The sequence below is a fragment of the Manacus candei genome, unplaced genomic scaffold (genome assembly GCF_025592945.1).
Source record: "Manacus candei isolate 608988 ecotype Guabito, Panama unplaced genomic scaffold, ASM2559294v1 h1tg000401l, whole genome shotgun sequence".
NCBI classification, from domain to species: domain Eukaryota; kingdom Metazoa; phylum Chordata; class Aves; order Passeriformes; family Pipridae; genus Manacus; species Manacus candei.
In genome coordinates this window covers 8,853-21,151 of record NW_026138449.1, presented here as the reverse complement: position 1 = coordinate 21,151, position 12,299 = coordinate 8,853, and the positions used below count along the sequence as shown (strand labels likewise).

The 12,299-nt window shown below is 46.4% G+C and overlaps 2 long non-coding RNA genes across 4 annotated transcripts; both read left to right on the top strand.

Moving 5' to 3' along the window:
* Positions 1-3,736: 3,736 nt before the first annotated feature.
* Positions 3,737-7,066, top strand: LOC127465473 (uncharacterized). The gene is made up of 4 exons (XR_007902215.1): positions 3,737-3,863; positions 4,442-4,637; positions 5,403-5,589; positions 6,947-7,066. It is a non-coding gene; the product is annotated as an uncharacterized LOC127465473 (long non-coding RNA).
* A 1,531-nt stretch (positions 7,067-8,597) lies between these two features.
* Positions 8,598-11,458, top strand: LOC127465474 (uncharacterized). 3 transcript variants are annotated; one of them, XR_007902216.1, is made up of 3 exons: positions 8,598-8,788; positions 9,561-9,654; positions 11,394-11,458. It is a non-coding gene; the product is annotated as an uncharacterized LOC127465474 (long non-coding RNA). The 3 variants fall into 3 exon arrangements; XR_007902217.1 differs by lacking the exon at positions 11,394-11,458 and adding an exon at positions 10,403-10,419 and having other exon boundaries at positions 9,561-9,627; XR_007902218.1 differs by lacking the exon at positions 11,394-11,458 and adding an exon at positions 10,019-10,035 and having other exon boundaries at positions 9,561-9,627.
* Positions 11,459-12,299: the final 841 nt, after the last annotated feature.

The window sequence follows — 12,299 nt, the reverse complement described above, 5'->3', positions numbered from 1 at the left end:
GGCCCCAGTCTGGGGGAGGTGACACTTTCAGTCCCCAGGGGAAGAAGCCACTGCTTTGTTTATCAACATGCAAAGGACAGTCCAGGATTTCTGGTTCTCCAAGCAGCAGCACTGGCAGGGAAGAGCTGCTGGCTTGGATGGAAGAGGGTTGAGAGAAAAGTAGTGATGGCTCACAGGGGGAGAGGAAAAACGTGTTATTTGGGGCTGTAAAGCTGGGGGGGGATGACAAGCTAACAAGGTAGTGGAAGCCACATGAACAGGAAAAGGAGGGCTTGGAGGAGACAGATCAGGACAGAAGGAAGGACCATCAGGTTTCAGCCCCTGAATATCAAATCTTAGGAGATCATGAAGGAAAGTAGAAATGAAGCTCACCTGTCCTTTGGTGAGTTTCCAGATGGATCAGCTGTCATATTTTAAGGAGGGTGTATTCCAGGGACCTTAACACAGAAAAGTGACCCCATCAAATGACACATGTATAGGGATTCCTTATGAGTGATTTTTATATGAGAGAACACATACACATGCAAAGATTTGAAAGCATTTTGGAATAAAAAATATTGAAAAAGAACCAAATCTATAAATAGACACCTGGAGAGATACTCAGGACAAACAATATATTTGCATTTTCATGTTTTGCTCATGTGCACATGTAAATCAGGTTGTAGGACCTGTATTTTGAGTTCATATAGTCATACAGAGAACTATACATAAAGACATCATATTGAAGTTCTGATTTGATCCCAAATCTATGTTTATCAAATTGTTACTTAAAGATGTTCTAATACAGTACCGTGCATTAGTACCTCTCATTTTAAAATGTGTTAAAAACAGATTTTTTTTCCTTGATGTTTCTACAGAGTACTTATATTTTACTCTTCATTTCAGAGCTCTTTAATCCAGTGCTCACAAGCCAATCTACCTCTTGATGACAGAGTTCCCATTTAACAATATAGGCAGCATAATGCTACTGGTAATTAAGCTTTTTATACCTGCTTTTATACAGTGGTCTGAGCTGTAGTTTTGCTGTGGTGCTTCTGATTCCTAAACTTAACTGTATTTATACCATGTTTGTAGGCAGCAGGTCCAGTCTTCACATAAGGTAAATACATAACACTGGAATCTCTCTGCTGTTAACAGACACAAACATGTCTATTGAACCTGTATACTTTGGAATTTGCTTCTGTTGCTCTATTTACTTGCTAAAATGCTTTGAAACAGATCTGGAGAGGGCATTTGTGTTTCCATTTGTGAGTGCTATTACTGCATTTTGAGGGTGTGCACTGATTTGTTTGGATCTAAAAGACTGCCATGTGCATCATGGTAGGGCTTCAGTCACCAAAGATTTTGTATCAGAGCAAAAGTTGAAGGTGAAAATCTATGCCCTTATGGCTGAGGATGAAAAAAGGATCAGTCCAGAAGTGTGGTATACCCCTGAGACCGTAGGAAAATTGAATATTGAGCCCTTTGAAATATCTGTGAAGGATCCAGACAAACCTATTAGAGTAAAACAATACCCAAACCCTCATGAAGGAAGAATCGGCCTTAAGCCTACTATAGAGAGACTGTTGGCACAGGGATTGCTAGAACCTTGCATGTCTCCCCATAACACGCCCATCCTACCTGTGAAAAAGCCTGATGGGATCTACCGACTGGTACAAGATCTGAGGGAGGTAAATAAACAAACAGTGACAAGGTTCCCAGTAGTCGCTAACCCTTACACCTTACTAAGCCAAATTTCCCCAGAACATCAATGGTACAGTGTGATAGACCTGAAAGACACTTTTTGGACCTGTCCCCTTAAGGTAGAGAGTAGAAATTACTTCGCCTTCGAGTGGGAAGACCCAGACACTCATAGAAAACAACAACTGAGGTGGACAGTCTTGCCCCAGGGGTTTACAGAGTCTCCAAACTTGTTTGGGCAAGCCCTGGAACAGCTATTAGAGTCCTTCAAACCTTGTGAAGGAACAGTTTTGGTACATTATGTTGATGATCTGCTAATAGCTGGAAAAGATGCTGAAACTGTGAGAGATGAGAATATCAGACTCCTGAATTTCCTGGGTGAAAAGGGTCTGAAAGTGTCCAACTCCAAACTACAATTTACAGAAGAGAAAGTAAAATATCTAGGGCATTGGTTAAGTAAGGGATGTAAAAGACTGGATCCTGATAAAGTGAAAGGAATACTGCCCTTGTCTATACCCAAGAATAAAAGACAAATTAGGCAAATTCTAGGTCTCTTAGGATACTGCAGACAGTGGATAGAGAACTACAATAATAAAGTAAAATTCTTGTATGAGAAGCTAGTTAAAGAAGGATTGGTGAAGTGGAGCAACGAGGATGAGAGCAGGCTAGAAAGATTAAAAGAAGATCTGATAAATGCCCCTGTGCTTAGTCTTCCAGACATTAGAAAACCTTTCTATTTGTTTGTAAATGTTGAAAATGGAACAGCTTACGGGGTCTTAACGCAGAAATGGGCTGAGCACAAAAAACCTGTGGGGTACTATTCTAAAATTCTAGATCCAGTTAGTAGAGGTTGGCCCACCTGTTTACAAGCGATAGTAGCTACTGCACTATTAGTGGAAGAGGCAACTAAAGTAACCTTTGGAGGAGAACTGAAGGTGTATACTCCACATGATATCCGAGGAGTATTGAAACAGAGGGCAGAAAAATGGTTAACTGATAGCTGGTTATTAAAGTATGAAAGTATTCTGCTTAATACTTCCAAATTAGAACTAACACACTTGCAAAACCCAGCTCAGTTTCTGTATGGTGAACCCCAAGGGAGTGTAGTACATGATTGCACACAGGTCATAAGCCTCCAAACTAAAATTAGAGAATATCTTGAAGAAGAAGAGTTAGATACAGGTGAAAACCTTTATATCGATGGTTCATCTAGAGTTGTAGATGGGAAGAGAAGATCTGGTTATGCCATAGTGGATGAAATTACCTTTCAAGTTAGGGAATCTGGATCCTTGAGTAATACATGGTCAGCCCAAGTGTGTGAGTTATATGCTCTATTAAGATCTCTGCAGTTGTTGAATGGAAAAACAGGGATCGTGTTTACAGATTAAGGAAAAAGGGACTTGTAACTCAAAGACCACCTCTAGATATATCCATTCACAAATTCCGGCCAGGTGACAAGGTGTTAATTAAAACATGGAAAGAGACCTCTTTAACTCCACGATGGGAGGGGCCTTTTGTTGTTCTTCTCACCACAGATACTGCCGTGCCAACAGCTGAGCGAGGGTGGACCCAGGCGTCAAGGGGGAAAGGACCAGTAAAGGACTCTGAGTGGAAAGTAACATCAAGCCCCGGAGATTTGCATATGAGGATTAAAAGAGTACAGCCAACAGATGAACCCTGATGGAGATGTTGTAAGATCTAGCTTGTATACTTTCTTTCAGATACCCCAAGGACAAACTTTAAAGAAAGTAAACTTTCTTTCCTGGACTCTGGAGAGACTACCTGAACAGACCGGAGGCTCAGAACTGTATCAGATAGTTGGAACTCAAACTTTCTGGGGTGGCACCTTTTGTCTGGCAGGAATCGACAGTTGGATTCAATTTTTCAGGAAGTGGGACCGACCATTGCAGACCAGAGCTAAAAAAAGGGAACAGCAGCTCTTTCCACCAGGAAAAAAAGTTTGGATCCTTTGCCTTCAGGTGCAGTTGTTGGGGCAGCCTGGGCACTTCTTGGGCAGGAAAAGACCTTTCTGTGGTGGCACCATTTCTGTGGTAGGAATCTTTAGCTGGATTCAGCTTTTCAGGAGGTGGGACCGGCCATTGCAGAGCAGGGCTGAAAAAAGGGAACAGCAGCTCTTTCCACCAAGAAAAAAAGTCTGGAAGCTTTGGCTTCAGGTGCAGTTTGTGGGGCAGTCTGGTCACTTCTTGGGCAGGAAGACCTTTCTGTGGTGGCACCATTTCTCTGGCAGGAATCTTCATTTACATTGAATTTTCCAGGAGGTGGGAACGGCCATTGCAGCGCAGGGTTAAAAAAAGGGAACAGCAGCTCTTTCCATCAGGAAAAAAAGTCTGGAAGCTTTGGCTTTGAGATACAGTTTGTGGGGCAGCCTGGGAACTTCTTGGGCAGCAAAGAGCTTTCTGTGGTGGTACCTTTTGTCTGGCAGTAATCTTCATTTGGATTCAATTTTTCAGGAGGTGGGACCGGCCATTGCAGCGCAGAGCTGAAAAAAGGGAACAGCAGCTCTTTCCACCGGGATAAAAAGTCTGAAATCTTCTGCTTTGAGGTGCAGTTGTTCGGGCAGCCTGGGCACTTTTTGGGCATCAAAGAGTTTTCTGCGGTGGCACATTTGTCTGGTAGGAATGTTCATTTCTATCTAATTTTCCAAGAGGTGGGACCAGGTATTGCAGAGCAGGCCTGAAAAAAGGGAACAGCAGCTCTTTCTATCAGGAAAAAAGCATGGAAGCTTTGGCTTCAGGTGTAGTTGGTGGGGCAGCCTGGGCACTTCTTGGGCAGCAAGAGTTTTCTGTGGTGGCACCTTTTGTCTGGCAGGAATCTTCATTTACATTGAATTTTCCAGGAGGTGGGACCGGTCATTGCAGCGCAGGCCTGAAAAAAAGGAACAGCAGCTCTTTCCACCAGGAAAAAAAGTCTGGAAGCTTTGACTTCAGGTGCAGCTTGTGGGGCAGCCTGGGTACTTCCTGGGAAGGAAGGGTTTTCTGCGGTGGCACCTTTTGTCTGGCAGGAATCTTCATTTGGAGTAAATTTTTCAGGAGGTGGGACAAGACATTGCAGCGCAGGCCTGAAAAAAGGGAACAACAGCTCTTTCCACCAGGAAAAAAGGCAGGAAGCTTTGGTTTCTGGTGAAATTTTTAGGCACCTTGGCACTTCTTGGGCATCAAGACCTTTCTGTGGTGGCACCTTTTGTCTGGCAGGAATCTTCAGTTGGATTCAATTTTTTAAAAAGTGGGACAAGTCATTTCAGTGCAGGGCAGAAAAAGGGGAACAGCAACTCTTTCCACCAGGAAAAGAAGCCTGGAAGCTTTGGCTTCAGGTGCAGTTGTTAGGCAGCCTGGGCACTTCTTGGGCAGGAAGAGTTTTCTGTGGTGGCACCTTTTGTCTGGAACGAATGTTCATTTACATTATGTTTTCCAGGAGGTGGGACCGGTCATTGCAGCGCAGACCTGAAAAAAGGGAACAGCAGCTCTTTCCTCCAGGAAAAAAGTCTGGAAGCTTTGGCTTCAGGTGCAGTTGTTGTGCAGCCTGGGCACTTCTTGGGCAGGAAAACCTTTCTCTGGTGGCAGCTTTTGTCTGGCAGTAATCTTCATTTGGATTCAATTTTTCAGGAGGTGGGACCAGCCATTACAGCGCTGAGCTGAAGAAAGGGAACAGCACCTCTTTCCACCAGGAAAAAAAAGTCTGGAAGCTTTGGTTTTCAGGTGTAGTTGGTGGGGCAGCCTGGGCACTTCTTGGGCAGCATGAGATTCCTGTGGTGGCACCTTTTATCTAGGAGGAATCTTCATTTGGATTCAATTTTCCAGGCGGCGGGACCGGCCATTGCAGCGCAGGCCTGAAAAAAGGGAACAGCAGCTCTTTCCACCAGGAAAAAAAGTCTGGATCCTTTGGCTTCAGGTGCAGTTTTTGGGCAGCCTGGGCACTTCTTGGGCAGGAAGAGTTTTCTGTGGCGGCACCTTTCGTCTGGCAAGAATCTTCATTCGGAGTTAAGTTTTCAGGAAATGGGAGAAGCCATTGAAGCGCAGGCCTGAAAAAAAAAAAACAGCAGCTCTTTTCTACTGGGAAAAAAAATCTGAAAGCTTTGGCTTCAGGTGAAGTTTGTTGGGGCAACCAGGGCACCTCTTGGGCAGGAAGACCTTTCTGTGGTGGCACCTTTTGTCTGGCAGGATTCTTCGTTTGAATTAAATTTTTTAGGAGGTAGGACTGGTCATTGCAGCGCAGAGCAGAAAAAAGGGAACAGCAGTTCTTTCCACCAGGAAAAAAAGTCTGGATCCTTTGACTTCAGGTGCAGTGTGTGGGGCAGCCTGGGCACCTCTTGGGCAGGAAGAGTTTTCTGTGGTGGCACCTTGTGTCTGGAAGGAATCTTCAGTTGGATTCAGTTTTTTAAAAGGTGGGACAAGCCCATTTAGCGCAGGCCTGAAAAAAGGGAAGAGCAGCTCTTTCTACCAGGAAAAAAAGTCTGGAAGCTTTGGCTTTGAGGTGCAGTTGTTGGGCAGGCTGGGGAGTTCTTGGGCATCAAATAGCTTTCTGTGGTGGCACCTTTTGTCTGGCAGGAATCTTCAGTTGGATTCAATTTTTCAAAAGGTGGGACCGGCCATTGCAGAGCAGGGCTGAAAAAAGGGAAGAGCAGCTCTTTCCACCAGGAAAAAAAGTCTAGAACCTTTGGCTTTCAGGTGCAGTTTATGGGGCAGCCTGGGGAGTTCTTGGGCATCAAATAGCTTTCTGTGGTGGCACCTTTTGTCTGGCAGGAATCTTCATTTGGATAGATATTTTTAAAAGGTGGGACATGCCAATGCAGCGCAGGTTTGAAAAAAGGGAACAGCAGCTCTTTCCACCAGGAAAAAAAGTCTAGAACCTTTGGCTTTGAGGTGCAGTTGTTTGGGTAGCCTGAAGACTTCTTGGGCATCAAAGAGCTTTCTGTGGTGGCACCTTTTGTCTGGCACGAATGTTCATTTACATTATGTTTTCCAGGAGGTGGGACCGGCCATTGCAGCGCTGGGCTGAAAAAAGGGAACAGCAGCTCTTTCCTCCAGGAAAAAAAGTCTGGATCCTTTGGCTTCAGGTACAGTTGTTGGGCAGCCTGGGCACTTCTTGGGCAGGAAGGACTTTCTGTGGTGGCACCTTTTGTCTGGCAGGAATCTTCAGTTGGATTCAATTTTTCAGGAGTTGGGACCAGCCATTGCAGCGCTGAGCTGAAAAAAGGGAACAGCAGCTCTTTCCACCAGGAAAAAAAGTCTGGAAGCTTTGGCTTCAGGTGCAGTTGTTGGGGCAGCCTGGGCACTTCTTGGGCAGGAAGACCTTTCTGTGGTGGCACCTTTTGTCTGGCAGGAATCTTCATTTGGATTCAATTTTCCAGGAGGAAGGACCGGCCATTGCAGCAGGGCAGAAAAAAGGGAACAGCAGCTCTTTCCACCAGGAGAAAAAGTCTAGAACCTTTGGCTTTGAGGTGCAGTTGTTTGGGTAGCCTGAAGACTTCTTGGGCATCAAAGAGCTTTCTGTGGTGGCACCTTTTGTCAGGCACGAATGTTCATTTACATTATGTTTTCCAGGAGGTGGGACTGGCCATTGCAGCGCAGACCTGAAAAAAGGGAACAGCAGCTCTTTCCTCCAGGAAAAAAAGTCTGGAAGCTTTGGCTTCAGGTGCAGTTGTTGGGCAGTCTGGGCACATCTTGGGCAGCAAGAGTTTTCAGTGGTGGCACCTTGTGTCTTGCAGGAATCTTCAGCTGGAGTAAATTTTCCAGGAGGTGGGACCGGTCATTGCAGCGCTGGGCTGAAAAAAGGGAACAGCAGCTCTTTCTACCAGGAAAAAAAGTCTGGAAGCTTTGGCTTCGAGGTGCAGTTGTTGGGCAGGCTGGGGAGTTCTTGGGCATCAAATAGCTTTCTGTGGTGGCACCTTTTGTCTGGCAGGAATCTTCAGTTGGATTCAATTTTTCAAAAGGTGGGACCGGCCATTGCAGAGCAGGGCTGAAAAAAGGGAACAGCAGCTATTTCCACAGGGAAAAAAATCTGGAAGATTTGGCTTTTGGTGCAGTTGTTGGGCAGCCTGGGTACTTCTTGGGCAGGAAGAGTTTTCTCTGGTGGCACCTTTTGTCTGGCAGGAATCTTCAGTTGGATTCAGTTTTTTAAAAGGTGGGACAAGCCCTTTCAGCGCAGGCCTGAAAAAAGGGAAGAGCAGCTCTTTCCATCAGGAAAAAAAGTCTAGAACCTTTGGCTTTGAGGTGCAGTTGTTTGGGTACCCTGAAGACTTCTTGGGCATCAAATAGCTTTCTGTGGTGGCACCTTTTGTCTGGCAGGAATCTTCATTTGGATAGATATTTTTAAAAGGTGGGACATGCCAATGCAGCGCAGGTTTGAAAAAAGGGAACAGCAGCTCTTTCCACCAGGAAAAAGAGTCTAGAACCTTTGGCTTTGAGGTGCAGTTGTTTGGGTAGCCTGAAGACTTCTTGGGCATCAAAGAGCTTTCTGTGGTGGCACCTTTTGTCTGGAACGAATGTTCATTTACATTATGTTTTCCAGGAGGTGGGACCGGCCATTGCAGCGCTGGGCTGAAAAAAGGGAACAGCAGCTCTTTCCTCCAGGAAAAAAAGTCTGGATCCTTTGGCTTCAGGTGCAGTTGTTGGGCAGCCTGGGCACTTCTTGGGCAGGAAGGACTTTCTGTGGTGGCACCTTTTGTCTGGCAGGAATCTTCAGTTGGATTCAGTTTTTTAAAAAGTGGGACAAGCCCTTTCAGCGCAGGCCTGAAAAAAGGGAAGAGCAGCTCTTTGCACCAGGAAAAAAAGTCTGGAAGCTTTGGTTTCTGGTGCAGATGTTGGGGCAGCCTGGGCACCTCTTGGGCAGGAAGACCTTTCTGTGGTGGCACCTTTTGTCTGGCAGGAATCTTCATTTGGATTCAATTTTTCAGGAGTTGGGACCAGCCATTGCAGCGCTGAGCTGAAAAAAGGGAACAGCAGCTCTTTCTACCAGGAAAAAAAGTCTGGAAGCTTTGGCTTCAGGTGCAGTTGTTGGGCAGCCTGGGCACTTCTTGGGCAGCAAGAGTTTTCTGTGGTGGTACCTTGTGTCTTGCAGGAATCTTCAGCTGGAGTAAATTTTCCAGGAGGTGGGACCGGTCATTGCAGCGCTGGGCTGAAAAAAGGGAACAGCAGCTCTTTCCTCCAGGAAAAAAAGTCTGGAAGCTTTGGCTTCGAGGTGCAGTTGTTGGGCAGGTTGGGGAGTTCTTGGGCATCAAATAGCTTTCTGTGGTGGCACCTTTGTCTGGCAGGAATCTTCAGTTGGATTCAGTTTTTTAAAACGTGGGACAAGCCCTTTCAGCGCAGGCCTGAAAAAAGGGAACAGCAGCTCTTTCCACCAGGAAAAAAAGTCTGGAAGCTTTGGTTTTGAGGTGCAGTTTGTGGGGCAGCCTGAGCACTTCTTGGGCAGTAAAGAGTTTCCTGTGGTGGCACCTTTTGTCAGGCAGGAATCTTCATTTGGATAGATATTTTTAAAAGGTGGGACCGGCCATTGCAGCGCAGGGCAGAAAAAAGGGAACAGCAGCTCTTTCCACAGGGAAAAAAGTCTGGAAGCTTTGGCTTCTGGTGCAGTTGTTGGGCAGTCTGGGCACTTCTTGGGCAGCAAGAGTTTTCTGTGGTGGCACCTTTTGTCTGGCAGGAATCTTCAGTTGGATTCAGTTTTTTAAAAGGTGGGACAAGCCCTTTCAGCGCAGGCCTGAAAAAAGGGAAGAGCAGCTCTTTACCACCAGGAAAAAAAGTCTGGAAGCTTTGGTTTCTGGTACAGATGTTGGGCAGCCTGGGCACTTCTTGGGCAGGAAGACCTTTCTGTGGTGGCACCTTTTGTCTGGCAGGAATCTTCATTTGGATAGATATTTTTAAAAGGTGGGACCGGCCATTGCAGCGCAGGGCAGAAAAAAGGGAACAGCAGCTCTTTCCACCAGGAAAAAAAGTCTAGAACCTTTGGCTTTGAGGTGCAGTTGTTTGGGTAGCCTGAAGACTTCTTGGGCATCAAAGAGCTTTCTGTGGTGGCACCTTTTGTCTGGCACGAATGTTCATTTACATTATGTTTTCCAGGAGGTGGGACCGGCCATTGCAGTGCAGACCTGAAAAAAGGGAACAGCAGCTCTTTCCTCCAGGAAAAAAAGTCTGGAAGCTTTGGCTTTGAGGTGCAGTTGTTGGGCAGGCTGGGAAGTTCTGGGGTATCAAATAGCTTTCTGTGGTGGCACCTTTTGTCTGGCAGGAATCTTCATTTGGAGAGATATTTTTAAAAGGTGGAACCAGCCATTGCAGCGAATGGCCTGAAAAAAGGGAACAGCAGCTCTTTCCTCCAGGAAAAAAAGTCTGGAAGCTTTGGTTTCTGGTGCAGATGTTGGGGCAGCCTGGGCACTTCTTGGGCAGGAAGACCTTTCTGTGGTGGCACCTTTTGTCTGGCAGGAATCTTCAGTTGGATTCAATTTTTCAAAATGTGGGACCAGCCATTGCAGAGCAAGGCTGAAAAAAGGGAACAGCAGCTCTTTCCACAGGGAAAAAAGTCTGGAAGCTTTGGCTTCTGGTGCAGTTGTTGGGCAGTCTGGGCACTCCTTGGGCAGGAAGAGTTTTCTGTGGTGGCACCTTTTGTCTGGCAGGAATCTTCAGTTGGATTCAGTTTTTTAAAAGGTGGGACAAGCCCTTTCAGCGCAGGCCTGAAAAAAGGGAAGAGCAGCTCTTTGCACCAGGAAAAAAAGTCTGGAAGCTTTGGTTTCTGGTGCAGATGTTGGGGCAGCCTGGGCACCTCTTGGGCAGGAAGACCTTTCTGTGGTGGCACCTTTTGTCTGGCAGGAATCTTCATTTGGATTCAATTTTTCAGGAGTTGGGACCAGCCATTGCAGCGCTGAGCTGAAAAAAGGGAACAGCAGCTCTTTCTACCAGGAAAAAAAGTCTGGAAGCTTTGGCTTCAGGTGCAGTTGTTGGGCAGCCTGGGCACTTCTTGGGCAGCAAGAGTTTTCTGTGGTGGTACCTTGTGTCTTGCAGGAATCTTCAGCTGGAGTAAATTTTCCAGGAGGTGGGACCGGTCATTGCAGCGCTGGGCTGAAAAAAGGGAACAGCAGCTCTTTCCTCCAGGAAAAAAAGTCTGGAAGCTTTGGCTTCGAGGTGCAGTTGTTGGGCAGGTTGGGGAGTTCTTGGGCATCAAATAGCTTTCTGTGGTGGCACCTTTGTCTGGCAGGAATCTTCAGTTGGATTCAGTTTTTTAAAACGTGGGACAAGCCCTTTCAGCGCAGGCCTGAAAAAAGGGAACAGCAGCTCTTTCCACCAGGAAAAAAAGTCTGGAAGCTTTGGTTTTGAGGTGCAGTTTGTGGGGCAGCCTGAGCACTTCTTGGGCAGTAAAGAGTTTCCTGTGGTGGCACCTTTTGTCAGGCAGGAATCTTCATTTGGATAGATATTTTTAAAAGGTGGGACCGGCCATTGCAGCGCAGGGCAGAAAAAAGGGAACAGCAGCTCTTTCCACAGGGAAAAAAGTCTGGAAGCTTTGGCTTCTGGTGCAGTTGTTGGGCAGTCTGGGCACTTCTTGGGCAGCAAGAGTTTTCTGTGGTGGCACCTTTTGTCTGGCAGGAATCTTCAGTTGGATTCAGTTTTTTAAAAGGTGGGACAAGCCCTTTCAGCGCAGGCCTGAAAAAAGGGAAGAGCAGCTCTTTACCACCAGGAAAAAAAGTCTGGAAGCTTTGGTTTCTGGTACAGATGTTGGGCAGCCTGGGCACTTCTTGGGCAGGAAGACCTTTCTGTGGTGGCACCTTTTGTCTGGCAGGAATCTTCATTTGGATAGATATTTTTAAAAGGTGGGACCGGCCATTGCAGCGCAGGGCAGAAAAAAGGGAACAGCAGCTCTTTCCACCAGGAAAAAAAGTCTAGAACCTTTGGCTTTGAGGTGCAGTTGTTTGGGTAGCCTGAAGACTTCTTGGGCATCAAAGAGCTTTCTGTGGTGGCACCTTTTGTCTGGCACGAATGTTCATTTACATTATGTTTTCCAGGAGGTGGGACCGGCCATTGCAGTGCAGACCTGAAAAAAGGGAACAGCAGCTCTTTCCTCCAGGAAAAAAAGTCTGGAAGCTTTGGCTTTGAGGTGCAGTTGTTGGGCAGGCTGGGAAGTTCTGGGGTATCAAATAGCTTTCTGTGGTGGCACCTTTTGTCTGGCAGGAATCTTCATTTGGAGAGATATTTTTAAAAGGTGGAACCAGCCATTGCAGCGAATGGCCTGAAAAAAGGGAACAGCAGCTCTTTCCTCCAGGAAAAAAAGTCTGGAAGCTTTGGTTTCTGGTGCAGATGTTGGGGCAGCCTGGGCACTTCTTGGGCAGGAAGACCTTTCTGTGGTGGCACCTTTTGTCTGGCAGGAATCTTCAGTTGGATTCAATTTTTCAAAATGTGGGACCAGCCATTGCAGAGCAAGGCTGAAAAAAGGGAACAGCAGCTCTTTCCACAGGGAAAAAAGTCTGGAAGCTTTGGCTTCTGGTGCAGTTGTTGGGCAGTCTGGGCACTCCTTGGGCAGGAAGAGTTTTCTGTGGTGGCACCTTTTGTCTGGCAGGAATCTTCAGTTGGATTCAGTTTTTTAAAAGGTGGGACAAGCCCTTTCAGCGCAGGCCTGAGAAA